Below are 19489 nucleotides of genomic sequence, written 5' to 3'. Positions count from 1 at the left end.
AAAAAGTGAGGAAGGGGGGAACATAACTCACTTTTAGAATAAAAAAAGTCACTTCCTAGTAGCACAACGTTGTGACTTAAGGGGAGCCAAGGGGGCCAAAGGGGGACGCAGAAATGGGGCCCACACAGACACATGGAGAGACTGCGCAGGAGGAAAGGAACATGTGGCAAGAGGGGAATCATGCAGGAGGAGGTGAGCCTTGGGATTGAGAGAGGCAAAGGCTATAAAAGAGAGAGGAGCCCCCTCATTTTGATCATGCAGCTATGTGCATTTTGAGCTAGTCGTTTTGACTTCTAAGCACGCTCGCTGTTTAGCTAGTCTGCAGCATTGTTTAGTGCATTGAGTGTCTCCGTTCGGAGATCTCACCCTTGGCCCCGGGGGACTTCGAGTGCTTGCTCGGGCAAGGTATTTCCTTTGGCATTTCGACAGTAGTTTTATCAGCTTTCTAGTAGCAGTTCCACCAGCGTTTTTGAGGACTGCGAAACACTGAGAGAGAGACGCAGTTCTTCTGGCAGTAGTGTTGGATTGGGGTTTGCAGGAGGATTTATGCTGGGTGATTGAGCAGGGGACCAGCTCTTGCCTATTGGTGGAATTTGGGTAGAGTTTCAGGCAGAGTTTAGAGGGGTTTCCTTCAGTGGCAGCGCAGAGCATTGAGGAACTGCGCAAAACCCCAAGGGGGTGATTTTCGGGGGTCAGCTATTTCAGGAGAGCTTTCTGGGTTTTTCTAGGTTTCTTGAGTAGAGCCCGAATCCAGAGTTTCAGCTTTTTCCGAGGAGGGGAGCAGCCCCAAATCATCATTTGTTTTCTAGCAGCAGCAGCATCCACGCAGAGAGGCCATTCTTTGTTATTCTGAGAGTATTTCTTCACTTGCCTTGTGCAAGTCGAGGTGCCATCTTTCTGATCACCTCCTGTACTTATCTTATTGCTCAGTATAATAAAATGGCTTAGCATTTTATGCTGCATTTCTTGAGTATCTGCTTATATTTCCAGTTTACATTATTATATGCTGTACCACAGTTATTTTGTCATTTTTGGGTTATTATATTATTTGCACGTATTTGGTTGTAGTTTTGCTGGGGTTTGAGGGATATTCCGGATTAGGGATATTACAAGAAAGTTTGCCTAACTTCCTATTCAACCAAGTTTATGCTTGGAGGTAAATTTTAAGAATGCAAATCTAAGTCTAAGATGAGATGTCAAATTGCATGCTTCAATGAGATACAATGATACCAAGATGCTTCAAAGAAAGACGCTAGGATAAACACCTAGAATAAGATTGGCTTATACAATTAACCAATGAAGCATATAATAATTACTCAAAATGAAACAATAGATTACAACTAGTAGAAGGTGTTAAAACATTATCTCAAAATGCCTTTAATGGAGAATGCTTTAAATATATTCTTCTTCACTTATCTTATGTTATTTCCAATTATATCCAAAGTGAGGAATTATATAGTTAAAGCACAATTATTTGATGACAGATGAGATTGCTAAGAAAATAAAATGACTACTTTAGATAAAATTAGATCAAGTAGCCAATATAGTGACAATAGCAATTAGAAGATAACAAAGAAAAGATGCAACAATGAAGCTCAAGCTAATCAAATGAGAGCTTTAAAAAGAGTTAGTAATCAGATCTAAGGCTAAGAAACTAGATGCAAGAAAAAAGAGAATACAGTTAGCACACACCAAGAGGCTTCTCCTAAAAGAGGAGTTTGGGATACCAAGGGGTCAAAACCCTAAGCTCCCACAAAAATGATGCCTTTTATCATCAGATTTTACAGAGATAAAGAAGCCCCTCTTAGATAGTGAGAAAGAGAGGACTTGAAACACTTGAAGAAGGCTTACAAATGAAGATCTTTACAATCACTGCCCACGCTGCAATAAATGGCAGAGGAAGACAGTGTAAACAAGAGTAGATCTGCTTCACAGTTTGATTATAAATGCTCCAAACAAATTGTTCAACTCCTCTAAATGGACCTTTGACAGATGGAACTAGAGACTACAAATGCTCACGGCCTCACACAAGGACCAATTACAGTTGAAAATGCTCATGATTAGTAGAGGGAAAAGGCTCATGGCCAGCAGAGGGAAAAGGTTTATGGCCTTGTTAGAAATTTTGATAAAAAATTATAATTAAACTGTGAATTCCTTGAGCCCTAATATGGAAGAAAAAAATTGAATTTGTTGAAGAAGGGTTTAATCCCGGTCTAAAGAAAATCCTCCTTCACTTAACAACCATGGTCCAAAAATTCGGTTTTCCTTAAAAAATTGAATTTTTCCCTTAAATAGAGAGCCACAAAATATTTTTTTCTTGGAATTACCTCATTCAATTTAATCATTTGGACCAAAAAAATCGGTTTTGCTTGAGAAATTATTTTTTCTGGCCCAACGATTTTTTTTTTTGGGATTTTCTGCCTTGGAAATGGGTCCTTCAAATTTAATCTTGCTTGGGAAAGTCCGTTTTCTCCAAAAATCTGTATTTCCACTTAGAGAGAAATTTATTTTCTCTCATTTTATTTTTTTGACCATTTTCCGGCTAATTATTTAGCCATTTTTTTGCTGGAAAAAGAAAATAAAAATAATTCAAGGGGATAGACATAATTTCAACTCTCAAAAAATATCTAAATAGAGAGTTGAGGTGTAGAGGTTCTAATTTTAAGTACTCATACCCCCATCAACTTCTATAGATTTTACAATTTTCAATTTACATCAAAATAATTATTAAAATTGTGACTAGTGGGAAATTTTAATAATTAAAATTAGACACTTAGACTTAACCAATTTTGCAAGACTTTAGTTATGTTTTAGTATGACATTATACATTGACTCTATACACTAGGTTTCACCTAAAACCTTACCATCAAGCCCCACTTTAGCTTTGGGGTATGCTTGGGAGAAAAACTTTGATAATTATTTGATGTTTAGAAAAAACACAAATAATTAGTTGAGGTTAAAAAACTCCCTATAGTGAAATGTTGATTTGGGGTAGCATCGGATGTGCTCTAGCCACGAAAATTGGTGGAGAACCTAAGGCACATGAGATCTCCAATACCCAGAAAGGGTTTGGGCAGATTTTAAACAGTTTGGGAGATATTAAAATAATTAATATTTTTAATGGAGTCCCTAAGTTTAAACTTAGAGAAAATAAAATATTAATGTGAATTAATATAAAACTGTGTTAGAATGGTCCAAAAGTCATGGATCAAGCCAAATCTAATCTTAGCTTTGATTAGGGACGTAATCTCGGCCGTTGATTTGTCAATGAGAAAAGTATAAGAGGAGGCTTGAGAGTCACTTGGAGAACACACCAAGAGATCAAGATTTCGACTTTCAGGGGCTGGGTTTGCTGAGAAAGTTGAGAGAGTGATCAGGAGTTGCAGCTGAGGGGTAGTGAATACAAAAGCAGAGATGCAGAGATAGTGTCAGAAGGATTAACGCATCAGCCGGGAAAGGTGATGTAGAGGGCAGAAGCCAGAACTGCCGGGAACAGCTGGCATTGCTGGGAATAGCCGGAACTGCTGGGAAAGCTGATGTAGAGGGTAGAATCCGGAACTGTCAGGAACGACCGGAACTGCTGGAACAGCTAGGAAAGCTGATGGAGAGGGCAGAAGCCGGAACTGTTGGGAACAATTAGAACTGCTGGAAACTGTCGGAACAGCTGGGAAAGCTGATGCAGAGGGCAGAAGCCGAAACTGCCGGGAACAACCGGAACTACCGAAACAGCTGGGAAAGTTGACGCAGAGGGCAGAAGCCGGAACTGCCGAGATTTTTCTCTGTTGTGTGAGCCAGATTTGGTACCCAGATTGTATTCTGAAACTGCTTAATAAATCAAACCCTCAGATAGCTGCACTGGTGTTCCCGCATTGGGTTTTTCCGGGGACATTAGTCCAAAATAACGGTGTTATTTGTGTGCTTGTTTCTGTTTCCTTTAGTTGATGATCTGTAATGTGTTGAGCATGTACTTGTATTTATTTTCAGTATTTACATGGTAAATAACTTGTTAATTAGTCGGAACAAGTAGGAAGGAATAAATCAGAAAGTACATGGAGGGTTTCTAACTGTTAGACTTAGAAATAGAAACTTCAACATGGTATCAGAGCATGGTTGCAGATCACAGGAGAACTGAGGACATCATGTCATCAGTCGAACAGAGCTGCAGCAACAAAAAACAACTGTCTCGAGTGACAGAAGCTGTTCCTAGCAGAGTAGCAGCAAGGAAGGGGTGACGCAGTGCCTGTGTCATCAAGATTGAGCCAAGAAGAGGCAGTGCAAAGGTTGAGGGAGGCAAAGGCAAGCTCACGCAGAGGCCAGGAGGGCTAACACAGTTGGCTAAGGAGGCTGATTTGCTAGTGCCGGGATTGCGCAGAGCCTAGGGGCTCTAACTTTCAGGTTGCTGGGGTTTAGGAGGTTGTGGGTAAGTTGCAGAGTGGAGCTGGTGGGGTACTATAGTCAGAACAATACCTAACAGGGCAAGACCAAGGTCGAGGGAGTTGTAGAGTGGAGCTGGTGGGGTACTGTAGTCAGAACAATACCTAACAGGGCAAGACCAAGGTCGAGGGAGTTGTAGAGTGGAGCTGGTGGGGTACTGTAGTCAGAACAATACCTAACAGGGCAAGACCAAGGTCGAGGGAGTTGCTGCCGAGGTGGATTTCTATCCAAGGAATCCAGATCAGTGTTGCAGTTGCACAAACGATTGGAGAGGGGCATCTCGATATTGGTAGAAGTGTTTCCAGGAGGGAAATCGAGGCTCAGAGGAGTCATACCGAGAACTTCCAGGAGGGAAGTAGAGGAAGAGCGAAATGGCACTACACGGAGTAAGGGACCAGGACAGACTGGATGGAGCCTCAAACTTCGTAGTTTGGAAGGCCAGAATCTTATCCGTACTAGATAGGAATCGTGTCAAGCACTTCGCCTTAAGGAAGATAGCTATCCCAGTTGACCTGATTGATAATGATAGGTATGAGGATGCAATGGCGAGGGCTAAGAGTATCATCCTTGACGGGGTCAAGGATCATATAGTACCACATATTGCTGAGAAGAACACGGTATAGGAGATGTGGGAGGCCTTGACCAAGTTGTATCAGCATACTTCCGTGCAGAGGAAGATGCTACTAGAAAATCAGCTATGATCATACCAGATGAAGAAGGGAAAATAGATCGACCCATTCCTCGGTCGATTGAAGGAGATCCGAGGTCAACTGACTTCCATAGGGGCAACACCGAATTGATGGTGAGAACAACCCTAAACGCAGTCTCAGAAGACTGGGAGGTGTTTGTCCAGAGCATACTGGGCAGGGCGACCCTTCCAGATTGGGAGGAAATGTGGGCTGCTCTTCGCCAAGAAGAGATCAGAAGGCTGAGCAAGGCGAGAAGCAGTGGCAAGGGGATCAGAATCAAGAAGGAGGAGGAGGAAGATGTTGCCCTAGCATCTGAGGGAAAGCAGGAGAAACAGAAGAAGAAGGACCTCTCCAAGGTCAAATGCTTCCACTGTGGGGAGCTGGGTCATTATGTGACCTAGTGTCCAAGGAAGAAGAGTAAGGGAGAGGCCTCCGAGACCAAGGCAGTGCCAACAAGGGCAGAGAAGGAAGTGGAGACAGACGATGATTGTGCCATGAGTGCTCATGTGCCACTTCAGAAGAAGTGGGGAGACATCAAGCTGTAGTTAGGCGGACTACAGGCGATGAGGGGCAGGATCCTCGAGGTACCCAGCCTCTTGGATTAGACCTTGCTACTGGAGCCCTGAAGAGGAGTAGCAGTACTGGAGATGTCAGTAGAGACGAATGCGGATAGAGCGATTGAGGGAGCTAGAGTGCAGAATTCCCAGGACAGCGTAAAGGTCAGAGAGGGAGCACTTGTCAGTGACAGAGGGAGCTTCAACATCTGGAGTGGTTCTAGCCTGACGGAGATGTCAGAGTTGGGAGATCAGTTACTTACTTCTCAGTAACTGAGTTGCAGTGCAATAGTTAGCAGTGGTAGTACTATGGGCAGCACGATGCAGCATGATGAGAGGGGTTGCAGTGCAGATGTAATAGTGGCAATGGCAGGGCCATGGGCAACAACACTGATGCAGAGGGAGTTGTAGTACGGATGCAACAGTGGCAATGGCAGGGCCATTGGTAGCAGTACAGGATGCAACAGTGCAGTGGATGTTGGGCAGCAGGCCTATCATCAGCACAGGGACCGATGCCGGATGATCAGGGTGATGCTCAGTGAAGAGTATTGCTAGAGCACAGTCCTCGCTAAGAGGGAGTGTTGATTTGGGGTAGCATCAGATGTGCTCTAGCCACGAAAATTGGTGGAGAGGCTAAGGCACATGAGATCTCCAATACCCAGAAAGCGTTTGGGCAGATTCTAAACAGTTTGGGAGATATTAAAATAATTAATATTTTTAATGGAGTCCATAAGTCTAAACTTAGAGAAAATAAAATATTAATGTGAATTAATATAAAACTGTGTTAGAATGGTCCAAAAGTCATGGATCAAGCCAGATCTAATCTTTGCCATTGATTAGGGATTTAATCTCGACCGTTGATTTGTCAACAATAAAAGTATAAGAGGAGGCTTGAGGGTCACTTGGAGAACACACCAAAATATCAAGATTTCGACTTTCTGAGGCTGGGTTTGCTGAGAAAGTTGAGAGAGTGATCAGGAATTGCAGCTAAGGGGCAGTGAATACAGAAGCAGAGAGGCAGAGATAGTGCCGGGAGGATCAGTGCAATAGCCGGGAAAGCTGACGTAGAGGGCAGAAGCCGGAACTGCCGGAACAACAGGGAAAGCTAACGTAAAGGGTAGAAGCCGGAATTGCCGGAACAGCCGGGAAAGCTAACGTAGAGGGCAGAAGTCGAAACTACCGAGATTTTTCTTTGTTGGGTGACCTAGATTTGGCACCCAGATTGTATTCTGAAACTGCTTAACTATGTTGCAGGAAACGTGGTATAGAGGTTCGTTTTCGTATGGAAACGGGTACGAAACGTGGAAACGCGTTTGGTACGGCCGTGAAACGCGTTTCCGGCCGTACTGCCACGTTTCCCGAAACGGAAACGTGGCCAGTACCGCCGGAAACACGTTTCAGGGCCGTATGACCCACTTTCCTCATTAACTTGTGTTTTTTTATTTTTTATTTTTAATTTACTTTTAGGGTATGTTAGTGACTTCTTGTTGCTTCTAGATGCATGTCTAAAGTTATAAAAGTGAATTTTTGCCCTAGTGTTGATATGTAGTTCATCAGGAAGTTTGAGGGATATGCAGTTCATGGTAATGTTAAATTCTTAAAGTAAAAGTGATATTCTCCTTTATTTTTCATTTTCATCCTTTTACTTAAATTTTTAACATTACCATGAAATGACTCAGGATGTTTGAGAGTGGTTTCGCCCTCATTGGATTTCATATGGAGAAAGTAGAATTTTAGATCTCACTCAAAATCCGGCAGACTTATTTGTTTTTCAGGATTTCAGGATTGGAGGGATTGCAATGTTTCCATTGGATTTTATCATGTACTAGGGTATGGAACTTATATTTAATCAAGAGAACCAAGCCCTCTATGTAGGGGAAACTCCCAATAATCAAGATCATGTAGAGTACTAGGGTATGAAACGTGTATTTAATCAAGAGCACTAAGGTCGTTCGACTATGTAGGAGGAGACTCCCAATACAACAGTGGTCCTTCTAAAGAATGGGATGTGGATGCAGAAAATCCTGATTTGGATCTCTCTCTTGCAGCCTTATAGTCTTTATTGTACTTGCAGCCTCATATATTAATACAAATAAAGGTTGATTTTGAGATTTCGATATATAATAAAGGTTGCTTTTGGATATTCCGATATTTTTATTTTCATTATGTGATCATTCATGAGTAAATGTGATGTAAATTAAATCTTAATGTTTAAGTGTAATAAATTATAATGTATCATTTATGCTTTATGATTGCACACACACACACACACACACACACACACATATATATATATATTCGCGTTTCCCTGTTTCCAAAATTTGGGGAGGTCGCGTTTCGTATCGCTTCCTGTTTCGGAAACTCGTACCTGTTTCCCCGTTTCGTGCAACTTAGCTGCTTAATAAATCAAACCCTCAGATAGCTGCACCGGTTTTCCCGCATTGGGTTTTTTCGGGGACATTAGTCCAAATTAACGGTGTCATTTGTGTGCTTGTTGATGATCTGTAATGTGTTGAGCATGTACTTGTGTTTATTTTTAGTATTTAGATGGTAAATAACTTGTTAATTAATCAGAACAAGTAGGAAGGAATAAATCAGAAAGTACATGGAGGGTTTCTAACTGTTAGACTTAGAAACTTCAACATGAAACTCTTTGATAAAAATTCCTAAGCTTACCTATATGTTTTACATGGCTTTATAAGCATACTAGAATTGTTTTTACAATGATGGTCCACAGGGCGGTAGAATTTGGATTACATAACTTTGATAATCTACTGAATGATGATGATGAATTCTAGATGTCTGAATGCTCAATCATGATGGAATGTTTTGAAAAAATGTAATTTTCTATAGGGAAGTTGACACTAAGTGGTCAACACGTCCCATGCAAAGAATCATGACGAACATGATCAATAAGTGCAAGACAAGTGCGGGACTTGATCATCTTTCAGGGAAATCAAACCCTAGAGCTAGGGATTTATTAATGCATCATCTCATCCATGCATACTAGCATACCAATGACGATATCTTGCACCCGCTTTGACATCCTGCACTCGCTTTGACATAAATGGGAACATACTCAACAATATATATATGTGTGTGTGTGTGTGTGTGTGTAAACTAAAAATAGAAAATGAGTAAGAAGTTGTAGCCACAACTACCCGACAGTTGCCATGACTGCTGTTTGCATTTTGCCACTAGCTGTCATTGTGCTTTTTCTAGCATCTAAAAACAACCATCCACTTCCTAGCCACAAAAACCTATTGTACACAACCACCAATCTTGCTGCCAATTTCAATTTCCACACTTGTCCATCCAACAATTTATTTGTTTGATGTCCATACCATCACCATCAAATTTGGTTTATCATCTGTACTATCACTCTAACACAATTCAAATTGTAGTCATTCGTACTTTGCTGTCAAGAAACATATTACTTATTGCCATACCATTCAACAATTATATTTTTTGTGCCATTTAGTAAAGATAGTCCGTACACAGTTAATAAATTGACTGGCCTTACTAGTTAACTTGTGTTCTCTGTAAAATCAAATTGGCTGAGAGAAAAAACCACCGAATCATACAAAAGAAAAGATAAGTGTACAGTGCTGTCATATACAACTATTGTACATAGTTGAACATACAATGTTCATCATTGTCTGAACAACCACCAACACTACTGTACAATTTCTATTTGATTGATTAAACGTGGCATGTTATAGTACGAATTACAGATCATTGTCAAACATTTGTTGTGGATTACATGCATTAGAATTTTGAGTTCATACAACCCCTCCGTACAGATCGTCATGCCATATGGTCATGACTATTTTGGAGAATTGACCATTTTTATTTAAAAATACAATATCATTATATTTGTTGGTTCACAAAAGTAGCTACAAGGGAATTATTTAGTGGAACCATACATATATTGATAGGGTATAATATCTATATCTATATATATATATATATATATATATATATGAAAAATATTATTATTAAAAAGATTAAAATTAAAAGGGATACTTTTAAAGTTGAAATTGATTAAAAGATCCTTATGTTCTAAAGTACACAGTTACAAAAGAAAGGTATTATTACTTTTATAAAAGTTAAAAAAGAGAGATATTATTAAATCACCAAAAGGGAAAGATATTATATCAAAGATTAAAAAAAAGAAATAAATTAAAAGTTTTGAAGGGTTATTAAAAGAGGGGGGTTACTTTTAAGCCGTAAGGCCACTTATCGTTAACATCAAAGTATCATTTGACAAAATTATTGACGAACACAATAGGTAGTCCATCTCTGAAGAAAAAATGGAATGGACTATAATTTGAGAACGAAGATTTTCCTATAAGGGTCTTTCAATTATAGATCACAAATTATTTGTTTTAAAAGGGAGTACCCAAGGGAAAATGATTAATATTGTTATCAACACAAGTGACGAGGAAAGTTACATGAATGTTAATATGGTGAATCAACTATCAATTTTAGAACCAAATATAGGAGAAAAAAATATTTTTTTGGCGAGAAAGAGTATGAAGTTAATGATTTACATGCAATAGTTGATCATTATGAGTACATATCTTAATTCACTATGGTAACTATGTTTAACAAAGAGATTGACATAATTCTCGGTCAACCTCGGTTTAAAGAATTGGGTACATTCATGTTAAACATAGAACTTATTTTTTTATGTCTCCTTATAAGGAGAAGATGATCACATTTCGAGACATGACAATGAAGTCAGAATCGATAATGCCTTTATTAGAAGACTTTAAGGATATTTTGAAATCAATATTTCAAGAGAATCAAAAAACAATATCAGAGAAGCAGAAAGAGCTTGAAGAAGTCATATCCAATAAAAACAAAGAAAAATCTTGTTTAAAAGATAGTAATCAGAAACTACTTGCACAAGTCAGGAAGTGTAAAATGAGAAAGTACAAATTAGAACAAGAAAATGAAAGTTCCAAGAAGAAACTTAATGAGACTCTATCAGTGAAAGAAGAAGAAAATTTGTGCTTAAAAAATCTTAATCAAAATTTATTAGAACAAATTAGAGATTTAAAAGATGAAAAGCTTGAATGTAAAAAAAAGTTGACTCAAAAAATGAAGAACTCTTGCATCTCATAAATCACAATCAAAATCTACTCACTCAAATTAAGAAACGTCAAAATGATAAGAAATCATTGAAAAACAAACTAGAAGAACTTATCAGGAAAGAATCATCGAAGTCTTCAGTTGTAGTAGTCCAAGTTGAAGAAAAGGAAATGAATACTAATATAGTGAATATGACAACTCAAGATCATGACAAACTAGTGGAAGTAAAAACATATTCAAATGTTGCAGTTCAAATGAAGATCCAACGACTAGCCAAGCGACTTCCCTACCTAGAAGAAATTAGATACTTCAAGTAAATCAATAAATCGACAAAAACAAGATAAGCGGAAATTAGATCACAAGAACTCCTTATCTACACCCGAATCATAAGAGCAAACATCTCAGTCAGTCTATGTATCTATATCACTCAAAACAAAAACAACAAACTTATGTTCCGAAGAATATTGATGTCAGCACTAGTCTTTTGATAACTATTTATCCCAACTATCAAGTAATTGCAAAGTTCCACAAAAGATTGATTTAGTATGGTAAAATGCCTTCTTAGTTTGACAATTTTGTTTATCACTTAGAGGATCCTATCATCTTGTATCATCAAAGGTAACAACTTGAAGAATTCGGAATGATGCAAATAGGTACAAGACAAAGAAACAATTGACACGCTTTGTCAATAGTAAGCTTTGAGGATGATGTTTTTTGAAGAGGTAGGCAATGTTATGAATACAATTTATATAGAAATAATAAAAATATGAATAATAATGATAATCATAATAATGATTAGTATAGAAGAAGCATGTCATGATCATTCATGAAGGGGCACCCGCCTAGGTATATAAGCAGGCCCTCATTTGTAACAATCTCATCATATCAATTCTTTTATTCAACATTCAATATATATATATATATATATATATATATATATATATATATATATATCCTCAATGGATTTCTTCGTATTCCAAGTGTTATGAAGTTTATTGCAAAGTATGAACTTTGTTTGTTACACTCTCTTGGCCATGGTCACACTGTCTTGACGCACATGTCATCACTCAGACCATGGTCCGTGTTGGGTAATCATTCTATTTTTTAATCTTATAAACCATTTATTATTAATATACTTTATATTAAGAACCATACGCGTTCAGAAGACATTTGCAATTTTCTATTTGATTTGATGTGATAAACTATTTATTATTTATATACTTTTATATAATTTCATATTAGTAATAAAATTTATCTTTTATATTGTTATATATTTTAAGATAAGTAAGGTTAATAAATTATATATATATATATATATATATATATATATATAAATAAATTGATAATATAATAATATATATATATATATATATATATATATTTTTTTTAATTTTTCGAACCTAAAGACAAACCTTATTTGAATCTTAACAAAAATTTGAATTCAAATCGAACTTTATCGTTGTCAAACTTGAATTTGAACCCAAACCATGTGACATAGATGTTCAAAACTATTACATACTTAGCACTCTTCATGATTCCCATGATTTCATGTCCATCCTTTGGGTTTGCTGTTGTTGGTTCATTGGGATTGGTACCATCATATCCATGTCCTTGAGTCAGGGTTGAAATTTTTTCCCTAGAGGTTGTGGAGCTAAAAGAAAGGTAAAAGCATAAGATGGCCACAATAAAAGAAAAAGAAAAGTTAAAATGCAGAAATGGTCGAGACATTTATTAGCACGTGGGTAAGAGCCTAGCATGAGCTCTATCCCCGTCATTAGTCATTACTTGGTTCTTGAGCACTTGATGCTCCATCACATAATAAGGAACCCTTGCATGGTCCAACCCTGATGAGTGAGATTTTGACTCATCATTAAGGGATAAATCAATGTTATATCATTAAAAGCAAGCTTGGACACTTGAGCTATGCTCCTCATCAAAGCATTTTCTAAAAGAATTAAAAGGCACACCAGAGGGGCGGAAAAAACATCCCAAGGGAAGGGGCAACTCATGCCTCCACAATTGCTCCCTCTATCTCTATACACTCAAGATGATGGACCTCCATTAGATGGTTCCATGACCATGGTAGCCATCCATGAAGCATTTCCCCTTTTTTGTCACTCTATTACAAACACCTGTGAATTGAAGGGTTGACCTTGGACATATCACCTCCACTTAGGTGTTCGAAGCACATAATAGGGTTGATGATTGAACCACCCCTAATAGGGTAGGGAACACTTCTATGAGACTTGGTCTAGTTAGATATTTGAAGGTGATCCCAGTTTGAAGTCTTATTATGCCCTTAATAATTAAGTATGGTCACTGTGATGCATCTATGATCATTGTTGACACTTCTATGAGACTTGGTCTAGTTAGATATTTGAAGGTGATCCCAGTTTGAAGCCTTATTATGCCCTTAATAATTAAGTATGGTCACTGTGATGCATCTATGATCATTGTTGACACTTCTACGAGACTTGGTCTAGTTACATATTTGAAGGTGATCCTAGTTTGAAGTCTTATTATGACCTTAATTAAATAATTAAGTATGGTCACTGTGATGCATCTATGATCATTGTTCCTAATGATTGGTAACTTTCACATGAGTTTAAGATGGTTTCGCCAGGTGGTCTTCCACACAATAACAGAGGCCTTGAGGACACATAGTCCACTTCATGCCTAGGTCATACCATACATCCAGAGAGATAGAATGACTTTGCAGTTGAAGCGTTGCCTCTCTATGGCAAAGTGTTGGGCATTGTGATGATCCTTGCAGTTGATTGACACCTCAGAGCACCCCCCAGATTTTGAAACACCGAGCTCATTTTACCTAGTGTTGGGGATTCTAGATGATGTACCCAATGAACCCAACATGCCCCCAGGTTGGCCTTGAAACTGTTTGATGGGTATGGCTTGATCCATAGTCCACACGATGATGGTCGTCCCTTGGATGACAAGGGAGGGCTTGTACAACAACTTGGAGCCCCAACACTTGAGGGAGAGTGTGCCACGTCATCCTTCTAGCCCCCTTGAAGATGATGTGGGGAACCTAGTGTAGGGTTTTGACACATGGAGGCATTTTGAGGCATGAATTGAGGGTTTCTCCTCAAGGGTTGAGTTGATTATGGTGATTGGATATCCACCTTACCTAGTCCATGAATTTTCATAGCATTTATTGCCCAAAAAGGGCATGACATCTTGCTAGAGGAGAGGTTCGACCCAGATGTGTGGGCTTTTTGCGATCTTTATTGATGACTGCTCTTGTAAAACTTGGATTTTCTACTTGAAGACCAAGGATTAGGTTTTCAATACGTTTAGCGATTTTAAGGCTCTTGTGGAAAATCAAACTAGAAAGAAGATCATGATCTTGAGGACAGATAACGGAGGAGAATACACTTTAAATGAATTCAAAGACTTCTGCACAAAAGTTAGGATTAAGAGGGAGGTCACTATTCCTTACAACCCTGAACAAAATGGAGTTGTTGAGACTCGAGAGGAAGAATAGGTCCATCTTAGAGTCAACCAAAGTCATGATTTTTGATCAAAATCTTCCTATGTTTCTGTGGGGAGAAGCTACAAATACTGTTGTATATGTCCAAAATAGGAGTCCTCATCAAGCCTTGGGTGACAAGACCCTTGAAGTAGTCTTTGCAGGTGTGAAGTTGGAAGTTGGACACTTGAGAATATTTGGCTGCCTTGTTTACTTTCATGTACTGAAGGAAAAGAGTTCAAAGCTTGAGGCTTCAGGAAAGAAAGGTACGTTTGTTGGTTTTTGTGAAAATTCTAAAGATTACAAGATATATGTCTCAGGCTAGAGTAACATTGAGTTCATCGGGAATGTGACTTTTGATGAAGATGTTGCCCTTGGAAAAGCAAGGGACTCTCATGTCCATACCAACACTAATAGAAGAGATGATATTATGGATGTAGATGCAGAGCCATCCATGCATAAGCTAGACCTTGCAGATTAGCCTATGGCACCCGTGGATCCTTTGGATCCTCCTCCTTGTGATCCCTCCCATGAGGAACAAACCTTTGTGGCATCGTGATACATTACATGATGCATGGAGACACTTAGCCCTGAGAGGCACCTTTAGGGAGAGCAAGCAACCTAACAGATATCAGGGATATGCTGCCTTGATAAATGACATCATGCAATTTGAACCTTGCAACTTTGAAGAAGCAGTGAAGGAACAAGTTTGGAGAGATTCCATGGCCGAGGAATATGAGTCCATCATGAAAAATGATGTATGGGAGGTGGTTCCGAGACCTGAGGGGAAGTCTGTTGTGACTTCCAAGTGGTTATACAAAATCAAACATGCAACTGATGGTAGCATTGAGAAGTTCAAAGCAAGATTCGTGGCCAGAGGATTCTCCCAGAAAGAGGGAGAAGATTATGATGAGATATTTGCACTTGTTGCCTGATACACTACCATCTGGTCCATCATTGCTCTTGCTGCTAATCAGGGTTGGAGTCTTCATCAGATGGATGTGAAGACAGCCTTTCTTCATGGCATACTTAAGGAAGAGGTGTACATGGAACAACCGCAGGGCTTTGAGGAACATGACAGGGAAAACCATGTTTGTAGATTGAAGAAAGCCCTCTATGGTTTGAAGCAAGCCCCAAGGCTTGGTATGCTCAGATTGATGGATAATTGATGATGTTGGGATTCACTAGAAGCAGCGCCGATTCGAACCTCTACTTCATGGTTGTCCAAGGTATGTAAATAATAAAATTAATGTAAACAATAAATAATCATACTTAATGATTAATTAGTTAGTAATTAGTTAATGAAGAGGCATGTCTCTAAAGCCACGACCATTTGTGAAAAGGTACTTGCCTAAGTATATATATAAGACCCTTAGTTGTAATCTTATCATCTCATCATCTGATCAATTCTTTTATATATATATATATATATTCAATATACAATTACGTGTCCTACTATGGGTGTTTACATCTTCCAAGTGTTTTGAATATTACTCTGCTATGTATACGAACTTTGTTCGTTACATTGGTATCAGAGCGTAACCAAACTTTGTTTGTTATAGTGGTATTAGAGCCATATTTTCCAACCACCGGCCTTTGGCCATCAACTGTTCGTCAACCTTGTTGTCGTTGAAGCATTTTGCTACAAAGAGTTTGGAGTTTCTCCATTTCGCTAATTTTCTCATTCAGGCCCTTGACCATTTAGAAAAAAAACATTATATATATATATAAACGAAAAAAATAGTAAGAAAAAAGGAGAGGCTAAAAAAAAATCATAAAAAAAGGTGAAAAAAGAGTCAAAATACAAAAGAAGTAAAAGAAATATAAAAAAAGAAAGAAGAGGAAGAAGAAGTAGTTTATACCTATATAAATAAAATTAAAAATCATATGTTTAATTGTAGCACTGCGAATAGGCAGTCTACCGCAGTCGAGCGACTGCTACTACCTTGCTGCTAAATCGACTCGTTGACCTGCTGATCTTGTTCAAGCAGTGTCCTCTAGTCAACTCCCTTCAACTTGCTGCCGATTTTCACTCAAGCCATCATTCGATCTATCGCAGCCAAGCCACACATTTGCCACTTCTTGAGTTTGTCCTCCGCCTTCGCTAAATCAGTCCTAGCAGCCAGTTTCACCTATGCCAACCATTGCTGTCCATCGCCGCCCGCATTTTTGCGTGCCAATCCTTCCATTTCCGTCGTCCACAAACACCCTTAGAAAACACTGCTACACTTGTAAACGCCTCTCTACCATTCCTGCCGTACACCACTGCAACAAACCTTTCGGGCCATTTGTGTTGCGTTTTACAGCAGCCACTAACAACTGCCTTCGTCCGAACCCAGCCACATTCCACGACTTGGCCTGACCACAGTGTGAGTGAATTCACAACTAGTTTCCTTCATCTTCGCAACATTGTATAGAGCCGATCAACCTACATACAACAAGAAATTATTGTTGGATTACTAAATCCGTAGTATCTACACCATTCAAGTCAAAAATTTAATCATTGTATCGAACTGTACCAATCTGTACGGTTGCACCTCATGAATGGAAGAAATACGACATTTAGTAAAGGGGATAAATAGTAAAGGTTAAATAAATAAATTAAAAAATAATTGATCTCAAAGTTTTATGAAGTTATAAAGTAGTGAGTTTATTTATTCCTTCATAATTTAAAAAAATATAGAGATTTTAGAAAAACATCAATTAAAGGGGGTTTTCCTAAAAGTAGGGGATTATATATAAGAAGGTACACCCAAACATTTAAGTAAAGTAAAAAGGTATTCAACAATTATTAGGGGTTTATAGCAAACCAAGTTGAATCAAGGAGACACTTTATAACGTTTTTGTTTTAAAAGAAGTGTTTGGAAGAAAGAATCATTGAAAATATTAAATTTAAAGAGGGATATTTAAAAAACAAGGGAAAGAGAAAGTCAGGGCAAAAACCTAAAAGAAGAATTGGAGAAGGATTACTACTAAGGTTTGAAAGAATAATAAATTTTTGAAGGTTATATAAAAAAAATTAATAATAATATTTTATTGTAATTTTTTTTAGAAAGGGTTACCTTTAAAAGCCCTAAGTTTATCTTGATAAAACAAAAAAATGGCATCAATTGTTGAATACAAAATAGTTACAACCGCGGATGAAAAAGGAATGAATCATAATTCTACGTTTTGGACAAGATGTCCTTCTTGTCAAACATAATTTGAGTATTCATCAAGCTTTAAAAATCGCACAATACTTTGTCCAACATGTCGAAGATTGTTTACTTTGGAAGAATATCAAGGTAATACACAAACACAAATTAAAAGATTAAAAGAAGAAATTGCAAAACTTCAACAAAAGAATGAAGCATCAGAAAATAAATATAAAGATCTCGAAGATCGGTTTTATGAAGAATCAACAAAAAGTAATGAAGAAATTTGGCATCTAAGGGACCATAATAAAAAATTACTTGAGAAGGTCAAGAAGTCCAAAGATATAAGAAAAAATAGAGGAAGAAAATGAATGTCTCGAGAAGAAATTCAATAAGAATCTATCAGAAAAGGAAAAAGAAAAATTGCGGTTAAAAACCCTTAATCAAAGGTTATTAGAACAAGTCAAAAATTTAAAAGATGAGAAAGATACTAAGCATAAAGTCAACAATCTAGAAAGTGGACCTTTTACTGTTGAAGTTTGTAAGTTTACTTAGTTAGAAACCCTCCATGCACTTTTTCTGATTTATTCCTACCTATTTGTTATTTTCCTTAACAAAAAACATAAACAAACACACCATATGACACCATTATTTTTGGATTAATGTCTTCGGAAAAACCCAATGTGGGAAAACCGATGCAACTATCTGAGGGTTTTCTTATTAAGCAATTTCAGAGTACAATCTGGGTGCCAAATTCGGCTTACCCAACAGAAAATGCCCTTGGCAGTAAACTCCGGATAAACTCTCCTGCTGCTCCTCAGCGCCAATCTGCCCCAAAAACCCCAGCGTTTGCCTTTCTGGACTGCGTCACCTTGAATGGGCATGCGCTGGCCTTGCATCACCTTGAATGGGCATGCGTCAGCCTCAGGAGGGCTTGCGTTAGCCTTCTGGCCCTCTGCGTCAGCAACGCTGGCCTCTCTAAAGCACTACGTAGCTCCTGGTTGCCTCTACGTGAGCCCTCACTGCTATTGTGTCACTCTCTCTGGCTCCTGCGCTGATCTCCTAGCACTATCTCTGCCTCTCTGTCTCTCTGTACTCACTTCCCCTCAGCTGCAACTCCGATCACTGATTCTATCTCTCTTACCAAACCCTGCTCTAGAGAATAGAATGACTGATCATCTGGTGTACTCTCCAAGTGACCCTCAAGCCTCCTCTTATACTTTTCCTGTTGACATATCAACGACCGAGATTAAGTCCCTAATCAACGGCTAAGATTAGATTTGGCTTGATCCATGTCTTTTGGACCATTCTAACACAGTTTCATATTAATACACATTACTATTTTATTTTCCCTAAGTTTGGACTTACGGACACTGAAAATATTAATTATTTTAATATCTTCTGAACTGTTTAGAATCTGCCCAAACCCTTTCTGGGTATTGGAAATCTCATGTGCCCCAACCTCTCCACCAAATTTCGTGGCTAGAGCACATCCGATGCTACCCCAAATCAACATTTACGTGTAAGGAGTCATAACCAAACCCTTCTTACGCAAATAAAGAAGCTTAAAAGTGACAAGAAGTCACTAAATGACAAGTTAGAACAACTTACTCAAGAAGAAGTATTGAAGTCTCCAGTCGTAACAGTCCAAGTCGAAGATAAAGGAACAAATACCGATCCAGTCAATATCACAACTTAAGAAGAGGATAAATCAATTGAAATGAAGATGTACTCAGAAGTTGCAGTCCAAACAACAAAAAATTCAAGTGAAGATCTCGCAAATAATCAAGCAATTTCTGAACCTGAAAGAAATCAGATACCCCCAATAAAACAAGAAATCGCCACAAACAAATTAGGGCGAGATCAAACTGCAAGAACTCCTTATTGACACCCAAATCACAAGAGCATACAACTTAGTTAGTCTACATATTTGAACCATTCAGATCAGAAGCAACATATTTATGTTCCAAGGAATCCAATCTGATGATAACAGTTCATTACAAATTGCCAGTGACTAGAAGATTCCACAGAAGAGTAATCTAGGATGGTCAGATCCATTCTCAATCCGACAATTTTGTTTATCACTCAGAGGAT

The 19489-nt window shown here is 38.2% G+C and overlaps 1 pseudogene across 1 annotated transcript in view; it reads left to right on the top strand.

Moving 5' to 3' along the window:
* Positions 1-19489, top strand: part of LOC149197299 (uncharacterized) — a 289735-nt pseudogene that overhangs the window by 181309 nt on the left and 88937 nt on the right. The window lies entirely within an intron of this gene.

This window comes from Pinus tabuliformis, chromosome 2_2 (assembly GCF_031772625.1).
Source record: "Pinus tabuliformis cultivar Carrire ecotype Pingquan chromosome 2_2, CPIR1, whole genome shotgun sequence".
Taxonomy (NCBI): Eukaryota; Viridiplantae; Streptophyta; class Pinopsida; order Pinales; family Pinaceae; genus Pinus; species Pinus tabuliformis.
Note: the sequence above shows the minus strand (reverse complement) of the source record. Positions and strands in the feature narration are given on the sequence as shown.